Here is a 19,021-nt window from a genome sequence, read left to right as displayed (position 1 = left end):
TTCTACTGCTGTTCTCCTGCTGTTCTACTGCTGTTCTCCTGCTGTTCTGTATCTGTTCTACTGCTGTTCTCCTGCTGTTCTGCTGCTGTTCTCCTGCTGTTCTACTGCTGTTCTCCTGCTGTTCTGCCGCTGTTCTCCTGCTGTTCTACTGCTGTTCTGCTGCTGTTCTGCTGCTGTTCTGCTGCTGTTCTGTAGCTGTTCAGTAGCTGTTCTGTAGCTGTTCAGTAGCTGTTCTGTAGCTTTTCTCCTGCTGTTCTGCTGCTGTTCTGCTGCTGTTCTACTGCTGTTCTACTGCTGTTCTGCTGCTGTTCAGTTGCTGTTCTCTAGCTGTTCTGCTGCTGTTCTCTTGCTGTTCTGCTGCTGTTCTGCTGCTATTCTACTGCTGTTCTCCTGCTGTTCTCCTGCTGTTCTCCTGCTATTCTGCTGCTGTTCTCCTGCTATTCTACTGCTGTTCTCCTGCTATTCTACTGCTGTTCTCCTGCTGTTCTACTGCTGTTCTCCTGCTGTTCTCCTGCTGTTCTATTGCTGTTCTCCTGCTGTTCTCTTGCTGTTCTCCTGCTGTTCTGCTGCTGTTCTGCTGCTGTTCTCCTGCTGTTCTCCTGCTGTTCTCCTGCTGTTCTGCTGCTGTTCAGTAGCTGTTCTCCTGCTGTTCTGCTGCTGTTCAGTAGCTGTTCTGCTGCTGTTCTACTGCTGTTCTCCTGCTGATCTGTAGCTGTTCTGTAGCTGTTCTGTAGCTGTTCTGCTGCTGTTCTGCTGCTGTTCTGATGCTGTTCTCCTGCTGTTCTGTAGCTGTTCTGCTGCTGTTCCACTGCTGTTCTCCTGCTGTTCTGCTGCTGTTCTGTAGCTGTTCTCCTGTTGTTCAGCTGCTGTTCTGTAGCTGTTCAGTAGCTGTTCTGCTGCTGTTCTGTAGCTGTTCTACTGCTGTTCTACTGCTGTTCTCCTGCTGTTCAGCTGCTGTTCTGTAGCTGTTCTGTAGCTTTTCTCCTGCTGTTCTGCTGCTGTTCTCCTGCTGTTCTGCTGCTGTTCTGCTGCTGTTCTCCTGCTGATCTGTAGCTGTTCTGTAGCTGTTCTGTAGCTGTTCTGCTGCTGTTCTGATGCTGTTCTCCTGCTGTTCTGTAGCTGTTCTGCTGCTGTTCTCCTGCTGTTCTGCTGCTGTTCTGATGCTGTTCTCCTGCTGTTCTGCTGCTGTTCTGATGCTGTTCTCCTGCTGTTCTGCTGCTGTTCTGATGCTGTTCTCTAGCTGTTCTGTAGCTGTTCTGCTGCTGTTCTGTAGCTGTTCTGCTGCTGTTCTGCTGCTGTTCTGATGCTGTTCTCCTGCTGTTCTGTTGCTGTTCTGTAGCTGTTCTCCTGCTGTTCAGCTGCGGTTCTGTAGGTGTTCTGCTGCTGTTCTGTAGCTTTTCTCCTGCTGTTCTCCTGCTGTTCTGCTGCTGTTCTGTAGCTGTTCTGCTGCTGTTCTGTAGCTGTTCTCCTGCTGTTCTGCTGCTGTTCTGTAGCTGTTCTCCTGCTGTTCAGCTGCTGTTCTGTAGCTGTTCAGTAGCTGTTCTGCTGCTGTTCTGTAGCTGTTCTACTGCTGTTCTACTGCTGTTCTCCTGCTGTTCAGCTGCTGTTCTGTAGCTGTTCTGCAGCCTTTCTCCTGCTGTTCTCCTGCTGTTCTGCTGCTGTTCTGTAGCTGTTCTCCTGCTGTTCAGCTGCGGTTCTGTAGCTGTTCTGCTGCTGTTCTGTAGCTTTTCTCCTGCTGTTCTCCTGCTGTTCTGCTGCTGTTCTGTAGCTGTTCTGCTGCCTTTCTGTAGCTGTTCTCCTGCTGTTCTCCTGCTGTTCTCCTGCTGTTCTGTAGCTGTTCTGTAGCTGTTCTGCTGTTGTTCTGATGCTGTTCTGATGCTGTTCTGCTGCTGTTCTGCTGCTGTTCTCCTGCTGATCTGTAGCTGTTCTGTAGCTGTTCTCCTGCTGTTCTCCTGCTGTTCTCCTGCTGTTCTGTAGCTGTTCTGTAGCTGTTCTGCTGTTGTTCTGATGCTGTTCTGATGCTGTTCTGCTGCTGTTCTGCTGCTGTTCTCCTGCTGATCTGTAGCTGTTCTGTAGCTGTTCTGTAGCTGTTCTGCTGCTGTTCTGCTGCTGTTCTGATGCTGTTCTCCTGCTGTTCTGTAGCTGTTCTGCTGCTGTTCCACTGCTGTTCTCCTGCTGTTCTGCTGCTGTTCTGTAGCTGTTCTCCTGTTGTTCAGCTGCTGTTCTGTAGCTGTTCAGTAGCTGTTCTGCTGCTGTTCTGTAGCTGTTCTACTGCTGTTCTACTGCTGTTCTCCTGCTGTTTAGCTGCTGTTCTGTAGCTGTTCTGTAGCTTTTCTCCTGCTGTTCTGCTGCTGTTCTCCTGCTGTTCTGCTGCTGTTCTACTGCTGTTCTCCTGCTGTTCTACTGCTGTTCTCCTGCTGTTCTGTATCTGTTCTACTGCTGTTCTCCTGCTGTTCTGCTGCTGTTCTCCTGCTGTTCTACTGCTGTTCTCCTGCTGTTCTGCCGCTGTTCTCCTGCTGTTCTACTGCTGTTCTGCTGCTGTTCTGCTGCTGTTCTGCTGCTGTTCTGTAGCTGTTCAGTAGCTGTTCTGTAGCTGTTCAGTAGCTGTTCTGTAGCTGTTCTCCTGCTGTTCTGCTGCTGTTCTGCTGCTGTTCTACTGCTGTTCTACTGCTGTTCTACTGCTGTTCTGCTGCTGTTCAGTTGCTGTTCTCTAGCTGTTCTGCTGCTGTTCAGTTGCTGTTCTCTAGCTGTTCTGATGCTGTTCTCTTGCTGTTCTGCTGCTGTTCTGCTGCTATTCTACTGCTGTTCTCCTGCTGTTCTGCTGCTGTTCTCCTGCTATTCTACTGCTGTTCTCCTGCTGTTCTACTGCTGTTCTCCTGCTGTTCTCCTGCTGTTCTATTGCTGTTCTCCTGCTGTTCTCTTGCTGTTCTCCTGCTGTTCTGCTGCTGTTCTGCTGCTGTTCTCCTGCTGTTCTGCTGCTGTTCTGCTGCTGTTCTGCTGCTGTTCTCCTGCTGTTCTCCTGCTGTTCTGCTGCTGTTCAGTAGCTGTTCTCCTGCTGTTCTGCTGCTGTTCTACTGCTGTTCTCCTGCTGTTCTGGTGTTGTTCTGATGCTGTTCTGATGCTGTTCTGCTGCTGTTCTGCTGCTGTTCTCCTGCTGATCTGTAGCTGTTCTGTAGCTGTTCTGTAGCTGTTCTGCTGCTGTTCTGCTGCTGTTCTGATGCTGTTCTCCTGCTGTTCTGTAGCTGTTCTGCTGCTGTTCCACTGCTGTTCTCCTGCTGTTCTGCTGCTGTTCTGTAGCTGTTCTCCTGTTGTTCAGCTGCTGTTCTGTAGCTGTTCAGTAGCTGTTCTGCTGCTGTTCTGTAGCTGTTCTACTGCTGTTCTACTGCTGTTCTCCTGCTGTTCAGCTGCTGTTCTGTAGCTGTTCTGTAGCTTTTCTCCTGCTGTTCTGCTGCTGTTCTCCTGCTGTTCTGCTGCTGTTCTACTGCTGTTCTCCTGCTGTTCTACTGCTGTTCTCCTGCTGTTCTGTATCTGTTCTACTGCTGTTCTCCTGCTGTTCTGCTGCTGTTCTCCTGCTGTTCTGCTGCTGTTCTACTGCTGTTCTCCTGCTGTTCTACTGCTGTTCTCCTGCTGTTCTGTATCTGTTCTACTGCTGTTCTCCTGCTGTTCTGCTGCTGTTCTCCTGCTGTTCTCCTGCTGTTCTGCTGCTGTTCTCCTGCTGTTCTACTGCTGTTCTCCTGCTGTTCTGCCGCTGTTCTCCTGCTGTTCTACTGCTGTTCTGCTGCTGTTCTGATGCTGTTCTCCTGCTGTTCTACTGCTGTTCTCTTGCTATTCTGCTGCTGTTCTGCTGCTGTTCTACTGCTGTTCTACTGCTGTTCTGCTGCTGTTCAGTTGCTGTTCTCTAGCTGTTCTGCTGCTGTTCAGTTGCTGTTCTCTAGCTGTTCTGCTGCTGTTCTCCTGCTGTTCTGCTGCTGTTCTGCTGCTATTCTACTGCTGTTCTCCTGCTGTTCTCCTGCTGTTCTCCTGCTGTTCTGCTGCTGTTCTCCTGCTGTTCTGTAGCTGTTCAGTAGCTGTTCTGTAGCTTTTCTCCTGCTGTTCTGCTGCTGTTCTCCTGCTGTTCTCCTGCTGTTCTAATGCAGTTCTGATGCTGTTCTGCTGCTGTTCTGCTGCTGTTCTCCTGCTGTTCTGTAGCTGTTCTGTAGCTGTTCTGTAGCTGTTCTGTAGCTGTTCTGCTGCTGTTCTGATGCTGTTCTGATGCTTTTCTCCTGCTGTTCTGTAGCTGTTCTACTGCTGTTCTCCTGCTGTTCTGCTGCTGTTCTCCTGCTGTTCTCCTGCTGTTCTGCTGCTGTTCTCCTGCTGTTCTACTGCTGTTCTCCTGCTGTTCTGCCGCTGTTCTCCTGCTGTTCTGCTGCTGTTCTGTAGCTGTTCAGTAGCTGTTCTGTAGCTGTTCAGTAGCTGTTCTGTAGCTTTTCTCCCTGCTGTTCTGCTGCTGTTCTGCTGCTGTTCTCCTGCTGATCTCCTGCTGATCTACTGCTGTTCTCCTGCTGTTCTCCTGCTGTTCTATTGCTGTTCTCCTGCTGTTCTCCTGCTGTTCTGCTGCTGTTCTCTTGCTGTTCTCCTGCTGTTCTGCTGCTGATCTACTGCTGTTCTCCTGCTGTTCTGCTGCTGTTCTGTAGCTGTTCTGTAGCTGTTCTGTAGCTTTTCTCCTGCTGTTCTGCTGCTGTTCTCCTGCTGTTCTGATGCTGTTCTGCTGCTGTTCTGCTGCTGTTCTGCTGCTGTTCTCCTGCTGTTCTGTAGCTGTTCAGTAGCTGTTCTGTAGCTTTTCTCCTGCTGTTCTGCTGCTGTTCTCCTGCTGTTCTCCTGCTGTTCTAATGCTGTTCTGATGCTGTTCTGCTGCTGTTCTGCTGCTGTTCTCCTGCTGTTCTGTAGCTGTTCTGTAGCTGTTCTGTAGCTGTTCTGCTGCTGTTCTGCTGCTGTTCTGATGCTTTTCTCCTGCTGTTCTGTAGCTGTTCTGCTGCTGTTCCACTGCTGTTCTCCTGCTGTTCTGCTGCTGTTCTGTAGCTGTTCTCCTGCTGTTCAGCTGCTGTTCTGTAGCTGTTCAGTAGCTGTTCTGCTGCTGTTCTGTAGCTGTTCTACTGCTTTTCTACTGCTGTTCTCCTGCTGTTCAGCTGCTGTTCTGTAGCTGTTCTGCAGCTGTTCTCTTGCTGTTCTGCTGCTGTTCTACTGCTGTTCTCCTGCTGTTCTACTGCTGTTCTCCTGCTGTTCTGTATCTGTTCTACTGCTGTTCTCCTGCTGTTCTCCTGCTGTTCTCCTGCTGTTCTCCTGCTGTTCTGCTGCTGTTCTCCTGCTGTTCTACTGCTGTTCTCCTGCTGTTCTGCCGCTGTTCTCCTGCTGTTCTACTGCTGTTCTGCTGCTGTTCTGATGCTGTTCTGCTGCTGTTCTGTAGCTGTTCAGTAGCTGTTCTGTAGCTGTTCAGTAGCTGTTCTGTAGCTTTTCTCCTGCTGTTCTGCTGCTGTTCTGCTGCTGTTCTCCTGCTGTTCTCCTGCTGTTCTGCTGCTGATCTACTGCTGTTCTCCTGCTGTTCTGCTGCTGTTCTGCTGCTGTTCTCCTGCTGTTCTGCTGCTGTTCTCCTGCTGTTCTCTTGCTGTTCTCCTGCTGTTCTGCTGCTGTTCAGTAGCTGTTCTGCTGCTGTTCTACTGCTGTTCTCCTGCTGTTCTCCTGCTGTTCTGCTGCTGTTCTCCTGCTGTTCTACTGCTGTTCTACTGCTGTTCTCCTGCTGTTCTGCCGCTGTTCTGCTGCTGTTCTGTAGCTGTTCAGTAGCTGTTCTGTAGCTGTTCAGTAGCTGTTCTCCTGCTGTTCTCCTGCTGTTCTGCTGCTGTTCTCCTGCTGATCTACTGCTGTTCTCCTGCTGTTCTATTGCTGTTCTCCTGCTGTTCTCCTGCTGTTCTGCTGCTGTTCTCTTGCTGTTCTCCTGCTGTTCTGCTGCTGATCTGCTGCTGTTCTCCTGCTGTTCTGCTGCTGTTCTGCTGCTGTTCTGCTGCTGTTCTCCTGCTGTTCTGCTGCTGTTCTGCTGCTGTTCTCCTGCTGTTCTCCTGCTGTTCTGCTGCTGTTCTCCTGCTGTTCTGCTGCTTTTCTGCTGCTGTTCAGTAGCTGTTCTGTATCTGTTCAGTAGCTGTTCTGTATCTGTTCAGTAGCTGTTCAGTAGCTGTTCTCCTGCTGTTCAGTAGCTGTTCAGTAGCTGTTCTCCTGCTGTTCAGTAGCTGTTCGGTAGCTGTTCAGTAGCTGTTCTCCTGTTGTTCAGTAGCTGTTCTAATGCTATTCAGTAGCTGTTCAGAAGCTGTTCAGTAGCTGTTCTGCTGCTGTTCTCCTGCTGTTCAGTAGCTGTTCAGTAGCTGTTCTCCTGTTGTTCAGTAGCTGTTCTAATGCTATTCAGTAGCTGTTCAGAAGCTGTTCAGTAGCTGTTCTCCTGCTGTTCAGTGGCTGTTCTGTATCCGTTCAGTAGCTGTTCAGTAGCTGTTCTCCTGCTGTTCTGCTGCTGTTCAGTAGCTGTTCTCCTGCTGTTCTCCTGCTGTTCTCCTGCTGTTCTCCTGCTGTTCTGTATCTGTTCAGTAGCTGTTCTCCTGCTGTTCAGTAGCTGTTCAGTATCTGTTCTCCTGCTGTTCAGTAGCTGTTCAGTAGCTGTTCTCCTGCTGTTCAGTAGCTGTTCTCCTGCTGTTCAGTATCTGTTCTCCTGCTGTTCAGTAGCTGTTCAGTGGCTGTTCAGTAGCTGTTCTGCTGCTGTTCAGTAGCTGTTCTCCTGCTGTTCAGTAGCAGTGTACTAAACACTCGAAGGGAAGGAATAGAATCCTATAGATTTGATGCTTTTATTATGTGGACTAGAATCAGATCAGGAGAGACCTGCTGGATGAGAATTTAACATATCAGAGGACACACACACAGCCGAGATCGGAGACAGACAGGGCTTCCGCTGGATGCCTCCAATATTGCCCGCTGTGAAGCAGTCTCCTTGGCAACGGTCGGTCGTTTCCTGGGTAACCCCAGCCACGGTTGCCATGGCACTACTGTTTCCTGGGTAACCTTCCAGATGGCCTGGGACTTAGAGGTAGCCAGCCTCAACATTTGAATGTCCCCTCTCTAATAGTCTCACAGAGAGGAGACAGTTCTACACCTCTATCCACCTAGGAGCAGGAGACAATAGAGGACTGATAACAGACAGGTTGCTGCTCACTCAAGGCTTTTAGAAAGCTTTCAGTGATACGAAGAAAAACAATGTGGTGACAGACATTCTTGAAGCAAAAGACAGACAGCGAACTGCTGGAGAGAAGAGACAGACAGAGAACTGCTGGAGGGAAGAGACAGACAGAGAACTGCTGGAGGGAGGAGTCAGACAGAGAACTGCTGGAGGGAGGAGACAGACAAAGAACTGCTGGAGAGAAGAGACAGACAGAGAACTGCTGGAGAGAAGAGACAGACAGCGAACTGCTGGAGAGAAGAGATAGACAGAGAACTGCTGGAGGGAAGAGACAGACAGAGAACTGCTGGAGAGAAGACACAGACAGAGAACTGCTGGAGAGAAGAGACAGACAGAGAACTGCTGGAGGGAGGAGACAGACAGAGAACTGCTGGAGGGAGGAGACAGACAGAGAACTGCTGGAGAGAAGAGACAGACAGAGAACTGCTGGAGGGAAGAGACAGAGAACTGCTGGAGGGAAGAGACAGACAGAGAACTGCTGGAGAGAAGAGACAGACAGAGAACTGCTGGAGAGAAGAGACAGACAGAGAACTGCTGGAGGGAAGAGACAGACAGATAACTGCTGGAGGGAAGAGACAGACAGAGAACTGCTGGAGAGAAGAGACAGACAGAGACCTGCTGGAGGGAAGAGACAGACAGAGAACTGCTGGAGAGAAGAGACAGACAGAGAACTGCTGGAGGGAAGAGACAGACAGAGAACTGCTGGAGAGAAGAGACAGACAGAGAACTGCTGGTGAAAAGAGACAGACAGAGAACTGCTGGAGGGAAGAGACAGACAGAGAACTGCTGGAGAGAAGAGACAGAGAACTGCTGGAGGGAGGAGACAGACAGAGAACTGCTGGAGAGAAGAGACAGACAGAGAACTGCTGGAGAGAAGAGACAGACAGAGAACTGCTGGAGAGAAGAAACAGACAGAGAACTGCTGGAGAGAGGAGACAGACAGAGAACTGCTGGAGGGAGGAGACAGACAGAGAACTGCTGGAGGGAGGAGACAGACAGAGAACTGCTGGAGAGAAGAGACATGGAGGCAGGGAGGGAGGGAGGGAGGGAGGGAGGGAGGGAGGGAGGGAGGGAGGGAGGGAGGGAGGGAGGGAGGGAGCTGACGATGTGCTTGCTAGTCTCCCTGCCTTTCTGTCTGTCTGTCTCTTGTCTACTTGTCTGTCTGTCTCTGTCTCTTGTCTGTCTCTGTCTGTCTCTGTCTGTCTCTGTCTGTCTGTCTGTCTGTCTGTCTGTCAGTCTGTCTGTCTGTCTCTTGTCTACTTGTCTGTCTGTCTCTGTCTCCCTGATTGTCTGTCTCTGTCTGTCTCTGTCTGTCTTTGTCTAACTGTCTGTCTACATAACTGTGTCTATCTGTCTACCTGCCTGTCTGTCTGACTCCCTGCCTGTCTGTCTGTCTCTTTCTACCTACCTGCCTGTGTCTGTCTGACTTCCTGTCTGTCTGTCTCTGTCTGACTCCCTGTCTGTCTGTGTCTATCTGACTCCCTGTCTGTCTGTCTGTCTGTCTCTGTCTGACTCCCTGTCTGTCTGACTCCCTGTCTGACTCCCTGTCTGTCTCTCTGTCTGACTCCCTGCATGTCTGTCTCTGTCTGTCTCCTTGTCTGTCTGTCTCTGTCTGACTCCCCGCCTGTCTGTCTCTGTCTGTCTCCCTGTCTGTCTGTCTCTGTCTGACTCCCCGCCTGTCTGTCTCTGTCTGTCTGACTCCCTGCCTGTCTGTCTCTGTCTGACTCCCTGTCTGTCTGTCTGTCTCTGTCTGACTCCCTGCATGTCTGTCTCTGTCTGTCTCCCTGCCTGTCTGTCTCTGTCTGACTCCCTGTCTGTATGTCTCTGTCTGACTCCCTACCTTTCTGTGTCTGTCTGACTCCCTGCCTGTCTGTCTGTCTCTTTCTACCTACCTGCCTGTGTCTGTCTGACTCCCTACCTTTCTGTGTCTGTCTGACTCCCTGCCTGTCTGTCTGTCTGTCTCCCTGCCTGTCTGTCTCTGTCTGTCTCCCTGTCTGTCTGTCTCTGTCTGACTCCCAGCCTGTCTGTCTCTGTCTGTCTGACTCCCTGCCTGTCTGTCTCTGTCTGACTCCTTGTCTGTCTGACTCTGTCTGACTCCCTTTCTGTCTGTCTCTGTCCGTCTCCCTGCCTTTCTGTCTGTCTGTCTCTTGTCTACTTGTCTGTCTGTCTCTGTCTCTGTCTCTTGTCTGTCTCTGTCTGTCTCTGTCTGTCTCTGTCTGTCTGTCTGTCTGTCTGTCTGTCTGTCTGTCTGTCTCTTGTCTACTTGTCTGTCTGTCTCTGTCTCCCTGATTGTCTGTCTCTGTCTGTCTCTGTCTGTCTTTGTCTAACTGTCTGTCTACATAACTGTGTCTATCTGTCTACCTGCCTGTCTGTCTGACTCCCTGCCTGTCTGTCTGTCTCTTTCTACCTACCTGCCTGTGTCTGTCTGACTTCCTGTCTGTCTGTCTCTGTCTGACTCCCTGTCTGTCTGTGTCTATCTGACTCCCTGTCTGTCTGTCTGTCTGTCTCTGTCTGACTCCCTGTCTGTCTGACTCCCTGTCTGACTCCCTGTCTGTCTCTCTGTCTGACTCCCTGCATGTCTGTCTCTGTCTGTCTCCTTGTCTGTCTGTCTCTGTCTGACTCCCCGCCTGTCTGTCTCTGTCTGTCTCCCTGTCTGTCTGTCTCTGTCTGACTCCCCGCCTGTCTGTCTCTGTCTGTCTGACTCCCTGCCTGTCTGTCTCTGTCTGACTCCCTGTCTGTCTGTCTGTCTCTGTCTGACTCCCTGCATGTCTGTCTCTGTCTGTCTCCCTGCCTGTCTGTCTCTGTCTGACTCCCTGTCTGTATGTCTCTGTCTGACTCCCTACCTTTCTGTGTCTGTCTGACTCCCTGCCTGTCTGTCTGTCTCTTTCTACCTACCTGCCTGTGTCTGTCTGACTCCCTACCTTTCTGTGTCTGTCTGTCTCCCTGCCTGTCTGTCTCTGTCTGTCTCCCTGTCTGTCTGTCTCTGTCTGACTCCCAGCCTGTCTGTCTCTGTCTGTCTGACTCCCTGCCTGTCTGTCTCTGTCTGACTCCTTGTCTGTCTGACTCTGTCTGACTCCCTTTCTGTCTGTCTCTGTCCGTCTCCCTGCCTTTCTGTCTGTCTGTCTCTTGTCTACTTGTCTGTCTGTCTCTGTCTCTGTCTCTTGTCTGTCTCTGTCTGTCTCTGTCTGTCTCTGTCTGTCTGTCTGTCTGTCTGTCTGTCTGTCTCTTGTCTACTTGTCTGTCTGTCTCTGTCTCCCTGATTGTCTGTCTCTGTCTGTCTCTGTCTGTCTTTGTCTAACTGTCTGTCTACATAACTGTGTCTATCTGTCTACCTGCCTGTCTGTCTGACTCCCTGCCTGTCTGTCTGTCTCTTTCTACCTACCTGCCTGTGTCTGTCTGACTTCCTGTCTGTCTGTCTCTGTCTGACTCCCTGTCTGTCTGTGTCTATCTGACTCCCTGTCTGTCTGTCTGTCTGTCTCTGTCTGACTCCCTGTCTGTCTGACTCCCTGTCTGACTCCCTGTATGTCTGTCTGTCTCTGTCTGACTCCCTGTATGTATGTCTGTCTCTGTCTGACTCCCTGCATGTCTGTCTCTGTCTGTCTCCTTGTCTGTCTGTCTCTGTCTGACTCCCCGCCTGTCTGTCTCTGTCTGTCTCCCTGTCTGTCTGTCTCTGTCTGACTCCCCGCCTGTCTGTCTCTGTCTGTCTGACTCCCTGCCTGTCTGTCTCTGTCTGACTCCCTGTCTGTCTGTCTCTGTCTGACTCCCTGCATGTCTGTCTCTGTCTGTCTCCCTGCCTGTCTGTCTCTGTCTGACTCCCTGTCTGTATGTCTCTGTCTGACTCCCTACCTTTCTGTGTCTGTCTGACTCCCTGCCTGTCTGTCTGTCTCTTTCTACCTACCTGCCTGTGTCTGTCTGACTCCCTACCTTTCTGTGTCTGTCTGACTCCCTGCCTGTCTGTCTGTCTCCCTGCCTGTCTGTCTCTGTCTGTCTCCCTGTCTGTCTGTCTCTGTCTGACTCCCAGCCTGTCTGTCTCTGTCTGTCTGACTCCCTGCCTGTCTGTCTCTGTCTGACTCCTTGTCTGTCTGACTCTGTCTGACTCCCTTTCTGTCTGTCTCTGTCCGTCTCCCTGCCTGTCTGTCTCTATCTGACTCCCTACCTTTCTGTGTCTGTCTGACTCCCTGTCTGTCTTTCTGTCTCTGTCTGACTCCCTTTCTGTCTGTCTCTGTCCGTCTCCCTGCCTGTCTGTCTCTGTCTGACTCCTTGTCTGTTTTTCTGTGTCTGTTTGACTCCCTGCCTGTCTGGCTGTCTCCCTGCCTTTCTGTCTGTCTGTACATCTATCTCTGTCTCTCTCTGTCTTGCTATCTCTGTCTTGCTACCTCTGTCTCCCTGATTTTCTGTCTGTCTGTCTGTCTGTCTGTCTGTCTGTCTGTCTGTCTGTCTGTCTGTCTGTCTGTCTGTCTGTCTGTCTGTCTGGCTGGCTGGCTGGCTGGCTGGCTCTGTCTGGCAGTATCTGTCTCCCTGCCTGGCTGTGTCTGCCTGTCTGTCTGCCTGTCTGTCTGTCTGTCTGTCTGTCTCTGTCTCCCTGTCTGGCTGTGTCTGTTTACCTACTTGCCTGTGCCTGTCTGTCTACCTGTCTGCTTGTCTGTCTGTCTCCCTGCCTGTCTGTCTGTCTGTCTGTCTGTCTGTCTGTCTCCGTCTTCCTGTCTGGCTGTGTCTGTTTCCCTACTTGCCTGTGCCTGTCTGTCTACCTGTCTGTCTGTCTCTGTCTCCCTGTCTGTCTGTCTCTGTCTCCCTGTCTGGCTGTGTCTGTTTCCCTGTCTGTCTGTTTCCCGCCCTGCCTGCCTGTGTGTCTGTCTGTCTGTCTCTGTCTCCATGTCTCCCTGTCTCCCTGTCTCTGTCTCCCTGTCTGGCTGTGTCTGTCTCCCTGTCTGTCTGTCTCCCGCCCTGCCTGCCTGTCTGTCTGTCTGTCTGTCTGTCTGTCTGTCTGTCTGTCTGTCTGTCTGTCTGTCTGTCTGTCTGTCTGTCTGTCTGTCTGTCTGTCTGTCTGTCTGTCTGTCTGTCTGTCTGTCTGTCTGTCTGTCTGTCTGTCTGTCTCTGTCTCTGTCTCTGTCTCCATGTCTCCCTGTCTGTCTGTCTGTCTGTCTGTCTGTCTGTCTCTGTCTCCATGTCTACCTGTCCATGTCTACCTGTCCATGTCTACCTACAGTTGAAGTCAGAAGTTTACATACACCTTCGCCAAATACCTTTAAACTCAGTTTTTCACAATTCCTGACATTTAATCCTAGTAAAAATTCCATGTCTTAGGTCATTTAGGACCTCGTTTTTGTGACTATTCTATTGGTCCATAATAACACAGGTAAACTCAATCAGGTGCAAAGAAGCATTTCATATTATTTCCAGGTAATAATTACATTTCCAGGTGTGGAATCTGCTGCCTGCTGTCTGAATGTTCTACACTACGCTGGTATAACAGTATATCTGGTATATATATATCTATATATAGATACTATACTATGCTGGTATAACAGTATATCTGGTATATATATATATCTATATATAGATACTATACTATGCTGGTATAACAGTATATCTGGTATATATATATCTATATATAGATACTGTACAATGCTGGTCTAACAGTATATCTGGTATATATATATATCTATATATAGACACTATACTATGCTGGTATAACAGTATATCTGGTATATATATATCTATATATAGATACTATACTATGCTGGTATAACAGTATATCTGGTATATATATATCTATATATAGATACTGTACTATGCTGGTATAACAGTATATCTGGTATATATATATCTATATATAGATACTGTACTATGCTGGTCTAACAGTATATGTGGTATATCTATATCTATATATAGATACTGTACAATGCTGGTCTAACAGTATATCTGGTATATATATATCTATATATAGATACTGTACTATGCTGGTCTAACAGTATATCTGGTATATCTATATCTATATATAGATACTGTACTATGCTGGTCTAACAGTATATCTGGTATATATATATCTATATATAGATACTGTACTATGCTGGTCTAGCAGTATATCTGGTATATATATATATATCTATATATAGATACTATACTACGCTGGTCTAACAGTATATCTGGTATATATATATCTATATATAGGCACTGTACTATGCTGGTCTAGCAGTATATCTGGTATATATTTATCTATATATAGGCACTGTACTATGCTGGTCTAACAGTATATCTGGTATATATATATCTATATACAGATAATATACTACGCTGGTCTAACAGTATATCTTGTATATATATATCTATTTATAGGCACTGTACTATGCTGGTCTAGCAGTATATCTGGTATATATATATCTATATACAGATAATATACTACGCTGGTCTAACAGTATATCTTGTATATATATATCTATATATAGGCACTGTACTATGCTGGTCTAACAGTATATCTGGTATATATATATCTATATATAGGCACTGTACTATGCTGGTCTAACAGTATATCTGGTATATATATATCTATATACAGATAATATACTACGCTGGTCTAACAGTATATCTGGTATATATATATCTATATATAGGCACTGTACTATGCTGGTCTAACAGTATATCTGGTATATATATATTTATATATAGATACTGTACTATGCTGGTCTAGCAGTATATCTGGTATATATATATCTATATATAGGCACTGTACTACGCTGGTCTAACAGTATATCTGGTATATATATATCTATATATAGATACTATACTATGCTAGTCTAGCAGTATATCTATATATAGATAATGTACTACTCTGATCTAACAGTATATCTGGTATATATATATATATATATATATATATAGATACTGTACTATGCTGGTCTGTGTGTGTCTCTGCATACCTGTCTTTGTCTGTCTGTCTACCTGCCTGCCTGTCTGTCTGTCTCTGTCTACCTGTCTGTATGACGTTTCAGGTAAGACCCAAGGCAGAGAGTGTTGAAGTAACAGTTTATTAATCCAACAGGGGCAGGCAAAAGGCAGGTCAAGGGCAGGCAGGGGACAGTAATCCAGATAGGTGGGGCAAAGGTACTGGACGGCAGGCAGGGTCAGGGTCAGGGCAGGCAGAATGGTCAACAACGCTAAAACTAGGAAACAGGAACAATCGAGAGACCGGAGCAGAGGGAAAAACGCTGGTAGGCTTGACGAAACAAAACAAACTGGCAACAGACAAACAGAAAACACAGGTATAAATACACAGGGGATAATGGGGAAGATGGGCGACACCTGGAGGGGGGTGGAGACAATCACAAAGACAGGTGAAACAGATCAGGATGTAACAGTCTGTCTGTCTCTGTCTACCTGTCTGTCTGTCTGTCTCTGTCTACCTGTCTGTCTGTCTGTCTGTCTGTCTGTCTGTCTGTCTGTCTGTCTGTCTGTCTGTCTGTCTGTCTGTCTGTCTCCCTGCTTGCCTGCCTGTCTGAATGTCTATCTCTGTCTACCTGTCTGTCTACTGTGATAATGATATGAATTGTTCAGTTTAGGATTAGGGTAGGGTGATGGTGATATGGATGGTTAGGATTAGGGTAGGGTGATGATGATATGGATGGTTAGGATTAGGGTAGGGTGGTGATGATATGGATGGTTAGGATTAGGGTAGGGTGGTGATGATATGGATGGTTAGGATTAGGGTAGGGTGATGGTGATGGTGATATGGATGGTTAGGATTAGGGTAGGGTGGTGATGATATGGATGGTTCAGTATGAACCACACATCTCAGGTGTAGTATGAACCACATATCTCAGGTGTAGTATGGACCACATATCTCAGGTGTAGTATGAACCACATATCTCAGGTGTAGTATGGACCACATATCTCAGGTGTAGTATGGACCACACATCTCAGGTGTAGTATGAACCACATATCTCAGGTGTAGTATGGACCACATATCTCAGGTGTAGTATGGACCACATATCTCAGGTGTAGTATGGACCACACATCTCAGGTGTAGTATGAACCACATATCTCAGGTGTAGTATGGACCACATATCTCAGGTGTAGTATGGACCACATATCTCAGGTGTAGTATGGACCACATATCTCAGGTGTAGTATGGACCACATATCTCAGGTGTAGTATGGACCACACATCTCAGGTGTAGTATGGACCACATATCTCAGGTGTAGTATGGACCACATATCTCAGGTGTAGTATGGACCACATATCTCAGGTGTAGTATGGACCACATATCTCAGGTGTAGTATGGACCACATATCTCAGGTGTAGTATGGACCACATATCTCAGGTGTAGTATGGACCACATATCTCAGGTGTAGTATGGACCACACATCTCAGGTGTAGTATGGACCACACATCTCAGGTGTAGTATGGACCACATATCTCAGGTGTAGTATGGACCACATATCTCAGGTGTAGTATGGACCACATATCTCAGGTGTAGTATGGACCACACATCTCAGGTGTAGTATGGACCACACATCTCAGGTGTAGTATGGACCACACATCTCAGGTGTAGTATGGACCACACATCTCAGGTGTAGTATGGACCACACATCTCAGGTGTAGTATGGACCACATATCTCAGGTGTAGTATGGACCACATATCTCAGGTGTAGTATGGACCACATATCTCAGGTGTAGTATGGACCACACATCTCAGGTGTAGTATGGACCACACATCTCAGGTGTAGTATGGACCACATATCTCAGGTGTAGTATGGACCACATATCTCAGGTGTAGTATGGACCACATATCTCAGGTGTAGTATGGACCACATATCTCAGGTGTAGCATGGACCACATATCTCAGGTGTAGTATGGACCACACATCTCAGGTGTAGTATGGACCACATATCTCAGGTGTAGTATGGACCACATATCTCAGGTGTAGTATGGACCACATATCTCAGGTGTAGTATGGACCACATATCTCAGGTGTAGTATGGACCAGATATCTCAGGTGTAGTATGGACCACATATCTCAGGTGTAGTATGGACCACATATCTCAGGTGTAGTATGGACCACATATCTCAGGTGTAGTATGGACCACATATCTCAGGTGTAGTATGGACCACATACAACAAAACGAACGTGAACACTATAAACAATGAGTGCAGACATGCAACTACACATAGACAATAACCCACAAACCAAACTGGAAAATGACAACCTAAATAGGATCCCCAATCAGAGACAACGATAAACAGCTGCCTCTAATTGGGAACCAATCTAGGCCACCATAGACCTACATAATGCCTACCCTACACACACACACCTAGACATACAAAAAACCCTAGACAAGACAAAAACACACATACCACACTCGTCACACCCTGACCTAACCAAAATAATAAAGAAAACAAAGAATACTAAGGTCAGGGCGTGATATTTGCACCCGTAGTCCCAGGGTAGGTAAGGGCAAATACACAGCCACGATGGAAATTCAAATACTCACAAAAACAATACAAAATACCAATACATTACATCCAATACAACATGATTATAACATGATTATAACAACAACATAGTCATAATCAAAACACTATAATCAGCTGCCGTCTTACATACGAGGAACCACAGATAACTCATGTGTACAGGTTTGGATAGATTTCAGCCATGTTTTCAATTCAAATGTAACCAGTGCAGTTTCTCAAGTCCATGGACAGTGTATTGCAGAACATTGTAGCACTTAATGAGAGGGCTGATTGCCCGAGTTAACTGTGTTGAAAAGGGATAACGTAATCCCCTCTAGTTACTGCCCTTATTATCCTGGAGGTGCTTTGCTTAAGCAGGATATGTCGGCGTAGGGGTGGAGGAGCAAGACCATGCAGGATCTTAAAGACAAGGCTTGCATCTACATACTGCTTAAAGCTGTCCAAACGAAATAAATTATGTTTGTGAATGACGTGACAATGGTGGTAACTTTTTTGGTTTGTTATAAAAAAAAAAATCTTAAATGTTTGTGGCGTGATTCAATTGGTTTTCTAAAAAAGTAGCTTCTGCTTGTTACCAGCATATGTGTCAATGTCTCCGATAGGAGAAGATCATAGAAGACATTCAGACAGACAGACAGGTAGACAGAGACAGACAGACAGACAGACAGGTAGACAGAGACAGACAGACAGACAGACAGGTGACAGAGACAGGCAGGCCTCCAGAGGAAGGAAAACCTAAACCTAAAATTGGATAATCCAAACTTGACCGCGTTAACCATCTTCTTCACTTGTTTCTTCAATGTTGGGAGTACAAAATGATGCCGAGATACTTGAAGTTAGACACAACTTGAAGTTTCTCCAAATTGACAACATCAGTTTGTTGAGAAGAATCAACGGATTTCTTAGAGAAGTACATACAAATAAGTCTTGTGAATATTTAAATACAGGCAAGAATCAGGCAACCATATAGAGACGTGGACCTTAGATACAGTTACCTCCTTAACAATATGTTGTCTGTTTTTAGGACTGTATCGTCCACATACATCTGCATGTCAACTTGTGGGCAAGTAAGTAGGAGATCATTTATATTGATGGTAAACAGAAGGGGGGCTAATATTGACCCTTGTGGGACCCCAATGTTGTAGTAGAGCAGTGGAGGCTGCCGAGGGGAGAACAGCTCATAATAATGGCCGGAACAGAGAAAATGGAATGGCTTCAAACACCTGCTAACCATGTGTTTGATGTATTTGATACCATTCCAATGATTCCACTCCAGGCCCGAACTCCCCAATTAAGGTGCCAGAGAGAGTCCGACTGATTGTCCCCCAGACGAACACTTTGGCTTCTGTTTGTCAGATAGGAATACATTCAACTAATGACTTCAGTGGACACATTAAGGGAGGATTGTTTGGATAGGAGGACCTCGTGATTCACAGTATCAAAGGCCTTGTTAAGATCCAATAAGACTGAGCCGACTGAGCCACCGATGTCCAGTTTAGATTGAATGCAGAAAATAGCTATTTGCTGTTTTGGTTGAATGGTTCTGAATCCAAATTGCAGTTGCCCTGGTTGAGGTGATCAGTCAGCTGATCAGCCACCCATTTCTCATCTCACACCCTGACAGAGTCAACAAATACATTTTTAAAGGTTTTGGATATCAAATTACAGTATTGAGTTAGAATCCCATTAACCTTTAATTCAGGATGTTTTGGGGCCTTTTCAGAATCCCATTAACCTTTAATTCAGGATGTTTTGAGGCCTTTTCAGCTCCTCTCCCAGTTAGTGGAGGTTTTCCCAAATCACCATTCCTTTCGCTTCACTGATCAATCTGAGGAAGAACTTTGCTTTTTCTCAGTGATATAAATAGACATCTGTCATCATTCTGACCAGACTTCAGTGCTTTATTCAAGGACAGATCACGTTCTCTCATCTGCCCCCAGAGGTCCTCGTTGAGCCATGGTAGAGAGTTCTTAAATCTTGGCTTACGTTAGAATTTCCTGGAAAAAAATAGGTATTGACTTTGTCAATAGCTGACAGAAATGTTCTGTATCCAAACTAGGGCTTCATAACAGATCAGATCAATTTGATTTATAGCTGCATTGTAGTTAGTTACTCTGCTCACTTTTCTGTATTTTTTGTATTGTACATTAATTGTACATTAATATGGTTCTTAAATCTCTTTTTGGTGATATTTCTAACCACCAACGTAACATTGTGGTCAGATATGCCAGTTAGTAAATTAAGGGACTTAGTTATTTAATCAGGTCTGTTAGTTAATTAACACCAGATCAATTTAAGTCTGGG

Source organism: Salvelinus alpinus, chromosome 28 (genome assembly GCF_045679555.1).
Source record: "Salvelinus alpinus chromosome 28, SLU_Salpinus.1, whole genome shotgun sequence".
NCBI classification, from domain to species: Eukaryota; Metazoa; Chordata; class Actinopteri; order Salmoniformes; family Salmonidae; genus Salvelinus; species Salvelinus alpinus.
Note: the sequence above shows the minus strand (reverse complement) of the source record.